Source organism: Mandrillus leucophaeus, unplaced genomic scaffold, assembly GCF_000951045.1.
Source record: "Mandrillus leucophaeus isolate KB7577 unplaced genomic scaffold, Mleu.le_1.0 Scaffold416, whole genome shotgun sequence".
NCBI classification, from domain to species: Eukaryota; Metazoa; Chordata; class Mammalia; order Primates; family Cercopithecidae; genus Mandrillus; species Mandrillus leucophaeus.
Window position 1 is genome coordinate 338,584 of NW_012104432.1, and position 15,771 is coordinate 354,354.

A 15,771-nucleotide genomic window follows, 5' to 3' on the forward strand; every position below is an offset into this window, starting at 1 on the left:
GAGCAGTAAGTTCAGTCCTAGAAAGTTTCAACAGTAACAAAACGTCAACAGCTCGAGGCAGTTCTCAGTGCATCCAATCATCAGCCCTGTTTAAGTTCCACCATGAAACCTGCCAGTCAGCACCATTATCATCACTAATCTGCAGATGAGGAAGCGGAAACACAGAGAGGTTAAGTAACTTGTCCAAGGTCACACAGTAAGTGACAGCTGCAGACAAGGCTGGTGGCAGTGTCTGAGCCCTTCCCCATTGCCTCTCACTAGCAGCTAACCCGGATGCTGCACCCCCACGTGTCAGAAACAAGTCCATGTGCTTTATAATATATATTAACTCATAACAGCAACCCCGGGAGACAGGGGCCAGTTGGCCAGGATAGGACAAAAGGAGCGCAGGCATCAGAGGGCATCTGGTCAAGGTGACCGGTAAGTTTCTGTCTATCCAGACACTGGGAACAATGCAAATGCACATGAGCTGGTGAATGGGAAAACGTCGTCTCGTGTCTGTGCAGTGGAACACGCCCAACAGTAAAAGGAACATGCTTCCGATACACGCAACACAACAGATGGCTGCTCAGTGAGGTCAGACACACGCACGCACACTGGTCCCACCCACGTGACCTTCTGGAAAAGCCAGCCCTCAGGGAGGGAATGGAGATCAGCAGTGCCAAGGGCTGGTGTGGAGTAGGGGCTGACAGGAAGGGGCTCAGGCCAGACTTTGGTCAACGGAAAGACTCTACATTGTGATCGTGGTAGTGGCTGCACAACTGTGTGTGTTGATCAGAACACAGCTGTCTACCTTAAAGGTGAACTTTACTCTCTGTAAATCATACCTCAATAAACCTGAGGTCAAAAAGAGCCCATTTCGCCCTAAGACACTGTTGGGTCCACAGAAGTTTGAGGTCCCAGGCCCAGGACCCAGCGTCACCAAGAGCAGCCGGGGAAGGGCTCTGCGAGCCAGCCCAGATCCTTACCCCGCGCTCTGGTTTGAGCATTCTCGGCTGCTCCATGGGTCTCCCAAAGCCTTTGTATTTGTTCATCAGTTATCTGTTAACATGCTTTATAGACTCCTGGTCAGCAAAACTGCAAACGGTAAGACCTTTTCCCACTTCAAACTCAAACGCTGCAGTGGGTCAGAGCACGCGTATGGGTCAATAACAGACACACATGGACATCAGCTGGCCTTTCTGGAGAGGACAGAGATTGATGGATGCGCAGACTTCCCACAGGATCCTCATTCACATTCTCATCGCCTCCTCCGTATGGATTAGCGGGGGTTCGGTGGCATGAGAAAATGGTAGAAGGAGAAATGTATCCCCATTAGGGACCTGCTCCTGTTTAAGGAGGCAAAGTCTGTCTGTTTCAGTCGTTCTCTGCTGAATTCAGAATTAACTCAATCTTCCAACCTCGTGTCTCCACAGCATTAGCCATTTACACTCTGCTTCCCGCCCAGTTTCAAGGCAGAACCTGCATTCCAGAGAACTCCTGGCGATGAAATATTGTAATTCTTGTGCTCTGCCGCACTCTCAGAAAGGCAAATGCAACTCCTCCCCCAAATACAAGTTTCTGTTCATTTTTCCACATCAGACATTTGAAAAGAAAGACAGACACAAGGAAATGACCACACGCATCTAGTTAGAGGGCACAGCTAACAAAGAGAGGCTGGAATTGCTGACAGACGCCCTCCTCTCAGCCCCAGGCTGCGGCGGGTGCCCTGCCAGCCTCTGGCTCAGGCATCCCCGAGTCCCATTGCTGCTACTTTCACCATGACAGCAGGGCCGCTCGGGAGCACCGATTTTACAGCAGGTGCTTTCCTTATATTACATCATTTCATCCTGAAAGCAATCCTTTAAGATAGATCATACCCTCCTCATTTTTACACAGAAGGAAACTGAATTTGGAGGAGATTATAAAACTTAATTCTAAATGATGCATTCATAAACGACATAGACAGAATGTAACTTAACTGAATAACAGCATTTATCCTGCACTGCAGGGCACCCCATGGTTAATGCTTCACATGTGTTATAATATTCAACCTTCACAACCACCCAACAAGCTATGGTATGTGGCAGAGGTGGCTGCCTGTTCACCAAAGCCGTGGGCTCATCCTTCCAGGCAGCAGAGCTGGTCCTAATGTTGCTGCCCATCAGGAACGGCATCTCCCACCCACTTTGTGCCTGGAATGGCTGCGGGCCTAAGTGTTGCCAGTGCAAAATGAGAAGTGATGTGTGTAAATTCAAGGCGGGGGCTTTCAGAAGCAGGCAGGGCTTCTCCACACTGTCTCTCTCGAGGCCTCCAGGCCCCTGGGTGCGGCAGAGCCACTGGATGGAAGCCTCTGTCCTCAGGTCCCCGTGTGAGAGAAGACCATTTACGAACCAGGGACACTTGTGTGGACTCCTGGGGAGCAAAACATGGGTTTATGAAATTCAAGGGCTTTTGTAGCAGCTAATTTTGCATAACAAATCTAACATTATTGTTTCCATTTCACACACAACAAAACTGAAGTTCAAAGACGTGAGTTCCACAGGAATACAGGGCACCCCAAGTCATTCAGAGGTCTGCCCTTCTTCCGAGCCCACTCTCTCTCTGCCCTGCGACCTGCTTGGTGAAGGGCGAGGTCTCCAATTTTTTTCCCCATTCTAGAACCCTAAAGTAAGGGAGGAACCCTCCATTCAGACGGAATTGTGCTTCCATTATACCCAGTGACTGGCGGGACCCATGGATTGAATAAAATGACCACCGATGATGGGATCAATGGCACTGCATGAATGTCCCCACATGGCAGGAACGGACTCTCCCCAGCCCTGCAGCCACAAAAATGAGCTGAGGCAAGAAGAACACCCATGCAACCTGGGCTTCCCTGAAGTTCCCACATCTAAACTCAGTCGGGCTTCCCTGAAGTTCCCACATCTAAACTCAGTCGGGTAGCTGGAACTCCACTCACTCTTGGAAGACTGCTTTTATCATCCAAAACAGTATTCATATATTTCTATCTGACCACAGAATTTTGTACTCAGAAAGTCAGTCAAACCAACATAATCTGACTATTATCAGCATGTCCTGTTTACAAGAGCTCAGACAAGGAGGAGGCCCCAAGCCACAGGCAGCAGTGCTGGGGTCATTGTGAAACCAGAGTCTAGAATTGCACCTGGCATGTCACGGGCTTTCAGTGAGTATTTGTTACAGGAGTTGTTGTTTGTAACTGAGGAGCTACGTGGTGTTGCCAATGATTTTATCACTAAATAAGAGCATTAAAAAATTGTATCCACCATCATAATCGTTTCATGAAAAAGCACATGTTATACTGAAAAAAAAACTAGGAAGGTATAATCTGTAAATATCCCTGAGATGCCTGCCTTTGCTTTTCTGAGAAACACATACGTTGGCCGTGTCTTCTACTGCACAACGAAGAGCCATCGATGGTGGCCCTGCCATGCCGCTAGTGTCTGCAACACTCTATGGTGATGGGAAGAGTCCGTCGGACATCAGTTTGGGTCCTGGTTTTGCCTGTCATTAGCCAGTGACGCCCTGGAGCTCCAGTTCCTTCGTTTGCAAAATGGGATCCTCAGAGACACCCACCTGGCCCCTTTCACCGTGGGTTGTGGTTGGCACTGTCGGGGCACGATGCAGGGGAACTTGTTGTGGCCCTGGTGTTAGGTCTCAAGAGAAATCCTAGGGGCCAGGCGGTTCTCTCAGCTCCTGACGGTAGGGCGGTGGGAGGAGGAGAGGAGACCTGCTTCGCGTGGAGAACTTGTTTTCCCGCTTATGTCTCGTCCCCTCCCCTTCCCCAGGCAGCAGCCAGCGTGTTCCCGATACGGCAGACAACGCCGTGTGCAACACATCGTCCCCTTGTCTAGACACGCGACAGCGCTGACCCCAGCCTCCCTCACAGTGAGCCTGGCCATGTGACGCTCTCCCCAGCGCACCTCACACGGAAGCAATGCGCCACTTCTAGTCTGAAGCACAGAGAGTGCCCCCGAACCCACCTCTCTTCTCTGGCTGCAGTTATTCTGAGGCCTCTGATTCCGGCCTCAGGCAGTCTGGATTCCTGCACTGGCTGGGAGGAGGCCCATCCAGAGGACCTCTTATCACACTGTGACATGTGAGCAAAAAAGAGACTGTTTTACTAAGCCACGGAGACAGTACCAATGACTCTGAATAAGACGCCTAATAAAACAAAAGTCAAATCAAGCCATCCCCCGTCCATCTCCCTGGGGTAAAAGCCAAAGTCCTTAAAATACCCGAGAACCCAGCATGACCCAGCCTCCCAACACTTTCTGCCTTCACCTGTCACTGCTGGCTCTCACTTCCCTGTGGCAGCACTGCTTCCCCACACGCACCAGCACGTTCTGCCTCAGGACCTTTGCACCTGCTGCACATCCTGCCCTCAGTGATGAGCCCAGCTAACTCACCCACCTTTGTGAGGTCTTCATTCAAATGTTAGCTTCCAGTAAAGCCACTGTTGGCCACACCCCTTATCCCCTTTCCTTGTTTAAAATGTCCCTTAGTACTTTTCACCATCTAATATATAGTTTACTTATAGATTTTTATCTTATGTCTTCCTCTAATAAAATGTCTCCATGAGGGCAAGTAAGTGGGAGTGAGTGTGTGTGTGAGTGTGTGAGTGTGTGTGTGTGTGTGTGTGTGTGTTGTTCACTCCTATATTCTTAGTGCCTAGAACAGTCTCTGGGGCATAAAAGAGGTTCAATCATCATTTGTTGAATAAATAACCTAGGACACATGAACAAATGTTACAGAGGAGATGGAAAATACAAAGGAAAACAGGAAACTGTTACAAAAGAGGCCTGTGCTTGAGCTGACCCTGTGACCCGGTGAAGGCCCAGCAGAGCACGTGGCATTCTGGGTGCAGAAGAGGCACCAGGTGGTGACACTCCAGGGGACAGGACGTGAGGCTGACATGAGGTTTCCACCAAAGCCAATGAGGAATCGTGACAATGGCTGCGATCAAGACACAACTCGAGCAACATTGGTCAGCGCTAGGCACGCTCCAGGGTCCCCACGTTCTGTCAGCTCCCCATAAGGATTATCTTACCCTACAAGACAGGGGTACGAGGACTAAGAAGCCGCCTCCCAGAGGCATAACTGGGAGAGGGTTTCACAGCCGGTGGAGGGCAGGCTGGACTCCAAGAGCTGCTCCAGCTCTAGGCCTGGGGCCTGGGGATTGCTAAGCCACGCAGTCTGAGGCCTGAGGCCTTCCAGGATGTCTGAACGGCGGGGCTCAGGTGTTCCACCCACCTCACGTGCTCTGGAATCTCCAGGCAAAGCATCGATGAGGTTGTCAGTAATCAGAGGGGAAAACCCACATCCACAGTCATCATCCTGTGGGGTCTTGTTCAGGCCCTTAATTGTGTGATTTTCAAGTCTCATCTGGGTTAAATTGCTTCCATATTCTTGTTCCCCTGTTACGAGGCCACACCACATTTCAGGATGCCAGCGTCAAATCTGCAGTATTTACCTTGCCACAAGGACTAGAGTGGGTTTTCTTTTTCCTTTGTTTTGTTTTCTTTCTTTCCTTCCTTCCTTCCTTCCTTCCTTCCTTCCTTCCTTCCTTCCTTCCTTCTTTCTTTCTTTCTTTTTCAACTGACTTCGCAGACTTTTGAACGCAGGGAAGAGAAAGCAGGAATAAGGAGAGGGGTAACCACTGCTTTGAGTACCTGCTGTGATTTTCACACGGAGCCAACTTCATATTGGAACGTCTGGCTCCGCAGACCCTGCCAGTTGGAAGGGAGCTGCAAAATGCATGATGATATTCCCTGGTTAAGCCCAAACCTTCCCAACCATGGGGCATCTGGGCCCTAAAGTCTCCCTCCAGGGCCTGGGGCTCCTGAGCATCTCAGATATGTGGAACCTGCTGTGCCTGGCGCTGCCCACAGCAAGGTTCTCACTGAGATCTGCGTCCGGGTGTGCAGGAGTGACACGTGCTGCAACAGCTTCAGAAATGCCTGTGCCAGGCCACAGTCCCACAGTGGGTGCAAGGCCCAGTGAGGTCTAGGTCCAGGGTCTCTCCACGCCTGTCAGATTTCTTCCACCAGCCCTCACCATGTCATCTGCAGGACTTAAACCCAAATGTCACCAGCTCCCCAGAAACAGAGCCACCTTTCACCAACTGTTGTTGGTGAATGACCGCAGAACCATATTTCTGAGAAATGTTGATGAAGGAGAAGTGGAAACTAGCTTCGTGGGTCTGGGAAGCTGCTGCTAAAAGCAGCTCAGATCCCTGAACCTGTGGAGATCACCTGGGCAGCGAGCCCCCGAGCACCTCCGCCCACAGCCAGAGCCACAGCCAGCCCCAGTCAGTGTCTGCCCAGCTCAGGGTGAGGCCCAGGGAGGAAGGCCTGGCCACAGTGTCACCCGCAGCCTGGCCCTGGCATCTCTCCCTGTGCCAGGCAATCCCTGCCCTCCCACTGTACCCTAAGCATGAGCTCTCTGGCCCCTGAACCTGGGGGTCCCCCTCTCACTATGTCCCCATGCCCTGGCCCCAGTGTGAATGGGCCACACTTCACCCCTTTGAAAGCTTCCAGAAAACCACTGAGCCACAGGCCACCTGGGTGTAGGCAGCTCCGCCATCCCTCAGTGCTGCCCCACAGCCTCCACAGCCTAAGGGTCTCAGCTCTCACAGGGCCCCAGGCAGTTCTGCATGCCCCCAGCAGCCCTGCCACCTTGGCCACATAGGCCAGGCACCCAGGCACTGAGCCAGGAGCACGCAGAGTCACCTGGGTTGATAACACTGCCCAGGGACACTTTCCCAAAGCAGGTCAGGGAGGCCCTGCTGGGCTTGCTGCACACGGCTTGTGGGTGTCTCCAGCTCGGCCTCAGGGTGGCCCAGGTCACCTCCCTGGACCCAGGGTCTGGCAGGCTTGAGCCCCTTGGCTGCCATTGCCCACGCACAGCAGGCAGCTGCCAGGCTGCTCACTGGGCACCCCCACTGAGTCAGCCTGGTGTGCTCGCAGCTATTTTGTAAAACGCAAACCTTCCTGTTACCACCATCACCCTACTGTGCAGTAGGACCCCAGCACTTACAGGAGATTTCTGTGTCTTAACGTGGAATAAGGCTGCTAGGTGAAGAAGGGATGGGGAGCTCCTGGCAGAGGCAGGAAGGAGTGAAGCACCAGGCCTGACCCGTAGGAGAAATATGGGGGTTCTGGAGGACCCTGTGAGTAATCGACAATTACTCCTGGTCTAGGTAGACAACAGGCACATTCTGGAGATGTAAACTTGGTCATAGAGCAGCCAAAGGTGCAGGTGTGGCCTGGGCAGGAGAGCAGCACCTGTACCTAGCGAGGGCCCCGGTACCAAGGACAACTGGGTACACACCCCAACCACCAAGAATCCAGCGGGGTGGCAAGGGCTGGTGGGCATGACCCACAAAGCGGCTGGGTCCTGGATACAGGCTGGGTGTCCCCACGCTGTCTGTGCCCCTTGCTGTGCTGAGGTGAGCCAGTGAAGGGCTTGAGGCAGCCCGGGCCTTTGCTCTTGCGTGTGTTTCCTCAGCTGCTGACAGGGTTGCTATGAAAGTCTAAGGATGCTTCGAAACCTCATACCCCAGGGTATCTTGCCTTTTTCTCTGGGGAGGCAGGAGGGAGAGAAAATGTTCCTCATGCCTGGAAGCGGGGCTGGACAGTAGAGGTGGGGGAAGGGGAGAAGCCCTTTTCCCTCCCAACCTGAGTCCTGAAAAAATATATTGGCTTGAGATCTTCGCAACATGGTGTTTAAAGACTCTAAAAATTCCAATAAAATGTAGCTTTCCCTAGAAAGGGAGCCTGCCAGAGGCCGCTGGCCTCACCTTTGTCGAAAGCCAGACAGGAACAGTGTGACCCCTCCACGGGCTGACCTGCCCGGACAGCCCCATCATGGGTCTGAGCCGAAGCCCTAGTGTCCTTGCCTGGCCCTTCTCCCAGCCGCTCTCCCTGAACAGGAATTAAAGTCATCCCTTGACTGGCTATGGAATTGGCTTCTTTCTGTGATTTTTTTCCTTTTTCTACCAACAGGAGTTCACAAGTTGAGAGTTGATTTGTATTCCAAGCACCAGGCGAATTGCTGCAAGCCCAGCTCACTGGGGGACGGCGATGGGAGCATCAGCTGTGCCCTCCAGCCCCGAGTGAGAGCCTGTGCCTCTGGCCTCAGCTGTGCCCTCCAGCCCTGAATGAGAGCCTGCTCCCCTGGCCGGAAGAGCTTCCTGGGTGTTGCTGCTGCTCTCCCCTCCCCCAACTCCACCCCACTTCTGTACTAACCATGTCCCTGCTGTGTACAGCTCCTCTTTGTGATAGTAACGGCCAATCCGCATGCAGTGATGGAATTCAGGGGGGATCTCCAAGGAATTCCATTCTGAGGCCGTTCCAGAGAGCAGCAGGCACATCATTTGCATGCATTTGTATAAGTTATGCATCGGTATACACTTCTCTTTAACATTGCAACCTAATGAAATCACTCAGACGGGCACATTAAAAACACGATTTACGCTGGGAAGTCTGACCCTTCTCCTGTTAAATCATTTGAATGATCATTTGAATATATTTGCACAAGTGGCACATTAAAGGGCTCTCACCCATGTTTTCAGAATTAATGAAACAATCCAGCTGCCTTCAAGGAGAGGGTGGAGGGACGTATCTACGGTTTGCCTGGAACCGTCCAAGGCACAAGCGCCTGGTCCAGCCACAAGACAGCCCAACAGGGATACCCAGTCACGGTGCCAGGGTGTCCTCAGGCACCAGAAAATCAGCCCACAAATTCTCAAACACAAAGTCATTCCACTAGCCCTCAGTTTAGAAAAACAGAATTGTCCCTTTGTAGAGAAATGAAGGTGTCAGGAAAAGTTAAAGCAAGCAGAACAAGAGGGCGCCAGCTCCTCAGCTGTGGGGAGTCCGGGATAAAAGAGTAGCATGGGAGCCACGCTCACACGGCTGGGCGCGCCCGCCCGACAGGGGCTCCCACTCAGCGCAGACAGCAAGGCTGCGGGAACCCCTCTCCCCGCAAGGGTTAACGTGCACTCTGCAAGATTGGCAGGGATGCTGGAGCTCATTATGCAGCAAAGACTTGAAAGCCAGCTCAGAGAAGCCCTCCCTGGAATGATTTAGGTGCAGCTGCACCAGCCTGGAGGCGGGTGGCTTCTCAAGGTCAGGCAGCTCTGGCTCGGTCCAGGCTCCCACGGAGCAGACAGCATTTGAAATGTGCTGTGAGGGGCGGTGAGGCAGAGATGAGGTCTTGGCAGGAGGGCCCAGGCCAAAGGGTCCTAAAACACACCTTCCTACTTAACATTTTACAAAGTGCATCTTTCACATGCAACGTTTTCCCATCTGCTCTTGATGAAAACCTTTAATTAATAGATAAAGAAACTCTTCCAAGACGTGTGTGGCTTGCTCCAGGTTGCTCAGCTGTCACAGGGCAGCACAGAAGTTGACTTTCTCCCTCCCACCCGAAATCCCAGAGCCCCGGATGTTAGTCATGCAGGATTTTTCTCAACCACTTCCTCAGACTTGCAACAGGGGTGCCCTGTTTGCTTGGCCCACCTTGCTCAGCTCCTTGCAGGAGGAAGCACATGAGCCAGCAAGTGTGGGATCTGGTTGGCTGCTTTGGGCGCTGGCGGGATCATGCTCCAGGCAGGCTCCCCAGTGGCACCCAGATGGGGGTGCCTGTGACCCCTGAAGCCCCAGAGGATGTGTCACAATGCTCTTAGCTCAGCTGTCTGACAGTGATGTGCTACCAGCTCAACAGGCCCCTTGCCTGGTCATGTGGGTCAGCTGCCCTCTGCCAGGGAGGGCAAAAGTCCAGCGTTCCAGCCTTTTTTGGGTACCCGCACTCGGTAGGCTCCAAGCTCTTCTCGCATCCAAGAAGAATGAGGTCACGCCGACACTTGAAGGATGGTGAAGGCGGAGAGTTTTATTAAGCAATGGAAATGGCTCTCACCAGAGGGGGAAGCTGGAGAGGGGATGAGACGCAGAGGTAGTCTTCCCTGAAGCCTAGTCATCTCTGGCTGGCTCTTCTCTGAAGTGAAGCCATCTCTCCTCCAAAGTCCAGCCATCCCTCTAAAGTCAAGTTGCCTCTCTCCAGTCAAGCCACTTCTCTCACCTCTACCGACTGGGTCTGGGGTCTTTACAGGCACAGGATGAGGGGTGGGGTGGGCCATAGGCAGTTTTGGAAAAGGCAATATTCAATTGGTAAAAAGACATTTTTCAGAAAGAACCAGTCAGGAGACTGCAGGTGAATGGGGATAGAAGTTCTTACTTTGGGCAGCGGGTTTCTGACTTTTTGGCTTGAAGGTGGGGTTTTGCCAGGGACCCACTCCTGTCTTCCTGGAATTTCTCTGCCTCTTGCCTCTTTCATTAGGACCCCATCCCCTGCCCCAGCGTGCACTCCAGGCAGCTTTTTGGCTAGAAGCTCGTCGTCTCCAGAGTGGGAGTTGCGTGGTTTGGACTCAGCACCCAGTGAGGATAATTCCCTCCCAGTGAGCATGACTGAGAATTGGCCCCAAAGAGTGTCACCTCCTCAGAACACCTGGCCTCTCGGACCCCAGTCCCCCACCTCCACCTCCACGTGGAACCAGCTCTAATCCCAGGGCACAGCAGGCATCTCCACCTGCCAAGCTCAAAGAGGCTCCAGGGACCCCCACCCCAGAATGGATATAAAAGGACAGCAAGCCAACAACCTGTGTCTGCCCAGAGTTAGAATGAATCTCACAGGCTTCTGACTTCCCCAGCCTGGGGCCTGGATGGACCAATCTCAGACCAGTCTCCTGTTCCTTTCTAGAACCGTCAGTCTCCCCAGGTCTTTGCGGATATGCCAACTTCTCTGGAAGGAGTAGTCTCACTGTCTTATCCCAGCATCTGCCCAGCTCCCGCCCAGCTCAGCAAAGGTTTATGGATTCCTGTGGCATGCAAGGCACCATCAGACCCTGGTGCCACGATGAACTAGGTGATGATGGTGCAGGCTGTGGGTGTGCAGCCTTTCTGGGATCGGCTGGAATTCGTCCTCACTAGGCTTTCTGCCCTGATGGGCAGATATTTTTCAGCAACTGCAGCCACGAGTATTTCCTTTGGCAAAAAGTCTTCTCACTGCTGCTCTGTCACCCAGGCAAGGCTGGTTTCAAAGAAGAACATGAGCATTTTTCCTTTCATTCTCAGCTCACCTGTCAACGAACATTTCATGTCACCTTTTCGAACACAAAGTGACAACATGGTTCAGTTTAAAATCATTTATTCTCTTTTTCAAACAAAAGATCTGAGTGTGGGGGAGATGAGGTCAGAGGCTGCCGGGAGTGTCTTGTCCCTCGGTCTGCACAGAGTCACTGTCCCAGAGATGCACACTTCCTGCCTGTGCTCTCTCGTCCTCCACAGGAGTCAGGTGAGGCTGTGGGGAGTCCCCTGCTGCGGGATGTGCAGCTTTGCAAATCTGCAGGGCTCTTTGATTCCTGCCCCCACCCCAACTAAGAACACAAGCCTCTCGAAAGCGAACCCATAGTTCCTTGTGCAATTAAGTGCTTGTATTTACCATGTGGGACTGCAACCATCCAGCCAATCTTAGCTGCTCCACGGTCGTGACTGGAGTATAGAATCAAAGCACTTTTTGCAAGAGTGGCAAATACTAGGGCATTGTATAGAGAAGTAGCACTGGTTGCAAATAAAATGATAATAACCAATTTTTACTATTGGGATGGAAGTTTATTTCCTCCATATAAACTGAGTTGCAATTCCACTTGAGTGAATTCTTTTGATGAGGTCTTTACCAAACATGGGCTGTTTACCACTCCCTTCTCTGCAGGTGCCGTTCAGAGGTGAGAAAAAATCACCATCTGACATGGGGGAAAGAGCACGGGGTCAGATGAGCTGGCCCAGCCCAGGCTGAATGCTGGGACAATCTCTCCATGTGACCTCACGACCTTCCTACTTGCTGGGCCTCATCCCTGGGCAGAACCCTGTGTCCAAGGTGCCCAGGCTCACAGGGACCTACCCCCATCCTCACCCTGCTTCCCAGGGCAGCTCCCCCTGCTCACTCTGGCTTCCCTGCTACCCTCATCCTCACCCTGCTTCCCAGGGCAGCTCCCCCTGCTCACTCTGGCTTCCCTGCTAACTCTGGTGCTGTGCAATTTCCATGCAGGATTTCATTTGAAAGGACTGATTTTAAATTATTTCAGAAGAACCTCTCACTACATAAGGTTCTTCTCAGCTCTGACAAGATAGGATATATTCACACCACCTTTTTTTCAGGTAGAGCACCATTAAATTCTCACCCCCACCATTCAGTATTTGGTTACAAGCAAGGAACTCCCAATGATGAAAGAGATTTAAACAAAAGACAGCTCTTTCCTTTCCCTCAACCCCCATGTTTAATCATTGAATATGCAAAGGCTGGCTGCAGAATGTCTCTTGCAGACAGCCCCAAACGCTTCATTCCAGCCACCTCTGCACCATCTAGACTTCCTTCCCACTTAAGTTACCCACACCATCCTCTTTATTTTCCCGCCCCTTCCATCTGTACCCTTGCTGCCCTGCCCTCTTGCTTCTGGGCCAGTCTTTATGACCCCAACAAGGCCATTTTCCTAAAAAGCAGGCAAATCACACTATTGCACTGCTCCGCCACCAGATGCCTCCCGCCCCACCCTCTGCCTGAAAAGCACAGTTAGGGCACCTTTGCCTGGCATCCAAGGTCTCCTCAAACTGTCTTTGCAGCCTCACTGCCACTGAAGTTCTGTGCTTCTGTTTGCCAACTCACTGTCTCTTCCTATGCTGGCACAGCTTTGCCCACACCCTTCTCTCCATAGGAAATGCCTTTCAAAATCCTATTGTAACCCACCCAAAGCCCACGTTAACATCCTACCCAGCATAGAGATGAGTGACCTCTGCTTCTGTGTTCCCTCCCACGACTTGAACTTCTCTTGATCACTCAGGTTTTTGTTTTGTTTCTTTCTGCTTTCTTTACAGTGTAATCTAACATCTGGTTTCATGGAAAAACAATGAATTTGGGAACCCATCGACCCTGAATTCAAATCCAGTCCCTCTTGCGTGTAGCACAGTGGCTTGTCAGCCACAGGGAAGCAGGCGCCATGACTCTCTCATCACAGATCCATACCCAGCATTCAGCTGTGCTTCTCACTGTTCCAAGTGATTTACAGAAATTATTTTATCCCGTGCACACAGCAACCATCACGGAGCTATGCGACCAGTGCAAAGATGACACGCAAATTCAGGAAGCTTTCCATATTTTTTTTTTCTTTCGAGACCGAGTTTCGCTCTGTCGCCTAGGCTGGAGTGCAGTGGAGTGATCTCGGCTCACTGCAAGCTCCGCCTTCTGGGTTCATGCCATTCTCCTGCCTCGGCCTCCCGAGTAGTGGGACTACAGGTGCCCACTGCCACGTCCGGCTGATTTTTTTGTATTTTTTGGTAAAGACAGGGTATCACCATGTTAGCCAGGATGGTCTTGATCTCCTGACCTCGTGATCTGCTCGCCTCGGCCTCCCAAAGTCCATATTTTTAAAACAGAAATGTCCAAACACCTTGTTTTGTTTTACTTTATTTTTATGTATTTTCAGTTCATCATCTGTGTCTACTTTTAAGTCATTTCCCCACTCCAGAGAGCCACTTCCTGTGAGTGGCATCTGTCTTTAAATACGCTTGTATGCATGAAGAATGTACAGAATGGTTTGCCTCCTTCTTTTTTTTTTTTTTTTTTTGAGATGGAGTTTCACTCTTGTTGCCCAGGCTAGAGTATAATGGCATGATCTCGGCTCACTGCAACCTCCACCTCCTGGGTTCCAGCGATTCTTCTGCCTCAGCCTCCCGAGTAGCTGGGATTACAGGCACCCACCACCACGCCCGGCTAATTTTGTGTTTTTAGTAGAGATAGGGTTTCTCCATGTTAGTCAGGCTGGTCTCGAACTCCCAACCTCAGGGGATCCGCCCACCTCAGCCTCAAAGTGCTGGGATTACAGGACTGAGCCACTGCCCCCAGCCTACTTACATTTTTAAATGACTAAGAGTGTTGGGCTAGGCCCTCACTGGCTTCTCATCAGTGCCTGTGTTTCTACCACAGGATAGGGGCTGGTCTCGTTTGCTGATGATGCCTTGCCCCACAGTGAGCCTCCGCCTGGTTCAGACACCATTCTTCTCAGCCACACCTCTTGGGTCTGTGTCTCTGAGCTACACAAACTCTGCCCAAAGCAGTGTTGAACATTATCTTCTACGTCACTGCATCTTTGTATTAATCCACGTCCTAGGGTATGTCAGTCAGTAATTTTCACTAGGTACGACCAGACTGCTGTCAAAGCAGAGGCCCCAGTTTATTCCTACCCCACCGCTGTGCATTTGATTTCTGTTTCCACCCATCCTTAGCCAACACTTGGATTTATTAGGCTTTTTGAACCTAGAGAATCCCAGGGGTATGAAATGAAAGAATAATGTAGTTAATTTGGCATTTCTCTGATTACACATGCATTGAGTATCTCTTCATATTATTTTAAGCACCCAGACTCGTCCTTTTCTGAACTGCCTGTTCATTTTATTTACACATTTTTGGGTTTCTTCTTTTTTTTTTTTCATTCTTAATTTGAAGATATATTATCTTGTATATTCTGCATAACAATCTCTTGTCAGTTTCAGGTCTTCTCTTAGGCAATCATTCATCTCTTCACTGCACGGTATCCTCTGCTGAACAGAAAAACAACACCTTGAGTCATCAAATCTATTTCTTTCCACTATGAGTTGTACTTCTGAGGTACTGCTTAAGAATTCCTTCCTCACCCCCAAATTATGAAGACATCCTCCATTCTCTTCAATTATCTTTACGGCTTTGTCTTTCACAGTGAGATCTTCATGCCTTCCAGAGGTTGCCCTTGCTTGGTGCGAGGCAGCGATACAACCACACTTTCTCCATAGACTGAGTGTGTTACCTCAATGCTGGTTACAAACCCATTCATCTCTCCTCACCGATGTGCGGTGCCCCCCACTATCATGTACTGGACTCCCAAAGATATAAACCTGTCCTTGAAATCTGTTATCTATTTCTTCTGTCTACAGGTCAGTTCTTTGACCAGACACACAATCTTTCTTACTGTCCCTTTCTAGCCCATCTTAATATCTGACAGACTAATTCCTCCCCTTTTCTCATTTTCAAAATTGTCTCCTCTTATTCTGGACATTTGTCATTTCATAAATTTAGAAATTCTTGTTGTTGTTTTGATACAAGGTCTTACTCTGACACTCAGGCTGGAGCACAGTGGCATGATCTCAGCTCACTATAGCCTCAAACTCCTGGGCTCAAGTGATCCTCCCACCTCAGCTTCCTGGGTAGCTGGGACTACAGGAGAGAGTCACCACACCTGGCTAATTTACTGTACTTTTTGTAGAGAAGAAGTTTTGCCGTGTTGCCCAGGCTGGTCTGGAACTTCTGAGTTCATGCAATCTGCCTGCCTTGGCCTCCTATGGTGATTATAGTTGTGAGCCACCACACCCAGTCAATGGTTTGATTTTAACCAGTGGTGAAATTGCTGGATAATATGGTAGTTTTATTTCTAATTGAGGAAACTTACTGTTTTTCATAATGACTGTTCTAATTACATTCTCATCAACAGTATACAAAAGTTATTTTCTGCACATCCTCACCAGCACTTGCTGTTGTTTGTCTTTTTTAGTAGCCAGTCTAACAGGTGTGAGGTGATATTTCATTGTGGTTATAATTTCACTATACCATGTATTTTAAAGGAGATAAAATCAGTATATCAAAGATGTATCTACACTTTCATGTTTCTTGTAGCATTATTTACAG

The 15,771-nt window shown here is 50.5% G+C and overlaps 1 long non-coding RNA gene across 1 annotated transcript; it reads right to left on the reverse strand.

Annotated features, from left to right (window-relative positions):
- Positions 1-1,950: 1,950 nt before the first annotated feature.
- LOC105548591 lies at positions 1,951-2,628 on the reverse strand. The gene is made up of 2 exons (XR_001007410.1): positions 2,490-2,628; positions 1,951-2,394 (listed from the first exon to the last, which is right to left on the reverse strand). It is a non-coding gene; the product is annotated as an uncharacterized LOC105548591 (long non-coding RNA).
- Between the last annotated feature and the right edge of the window lie 13,143 nt (positions 2,629-15,771).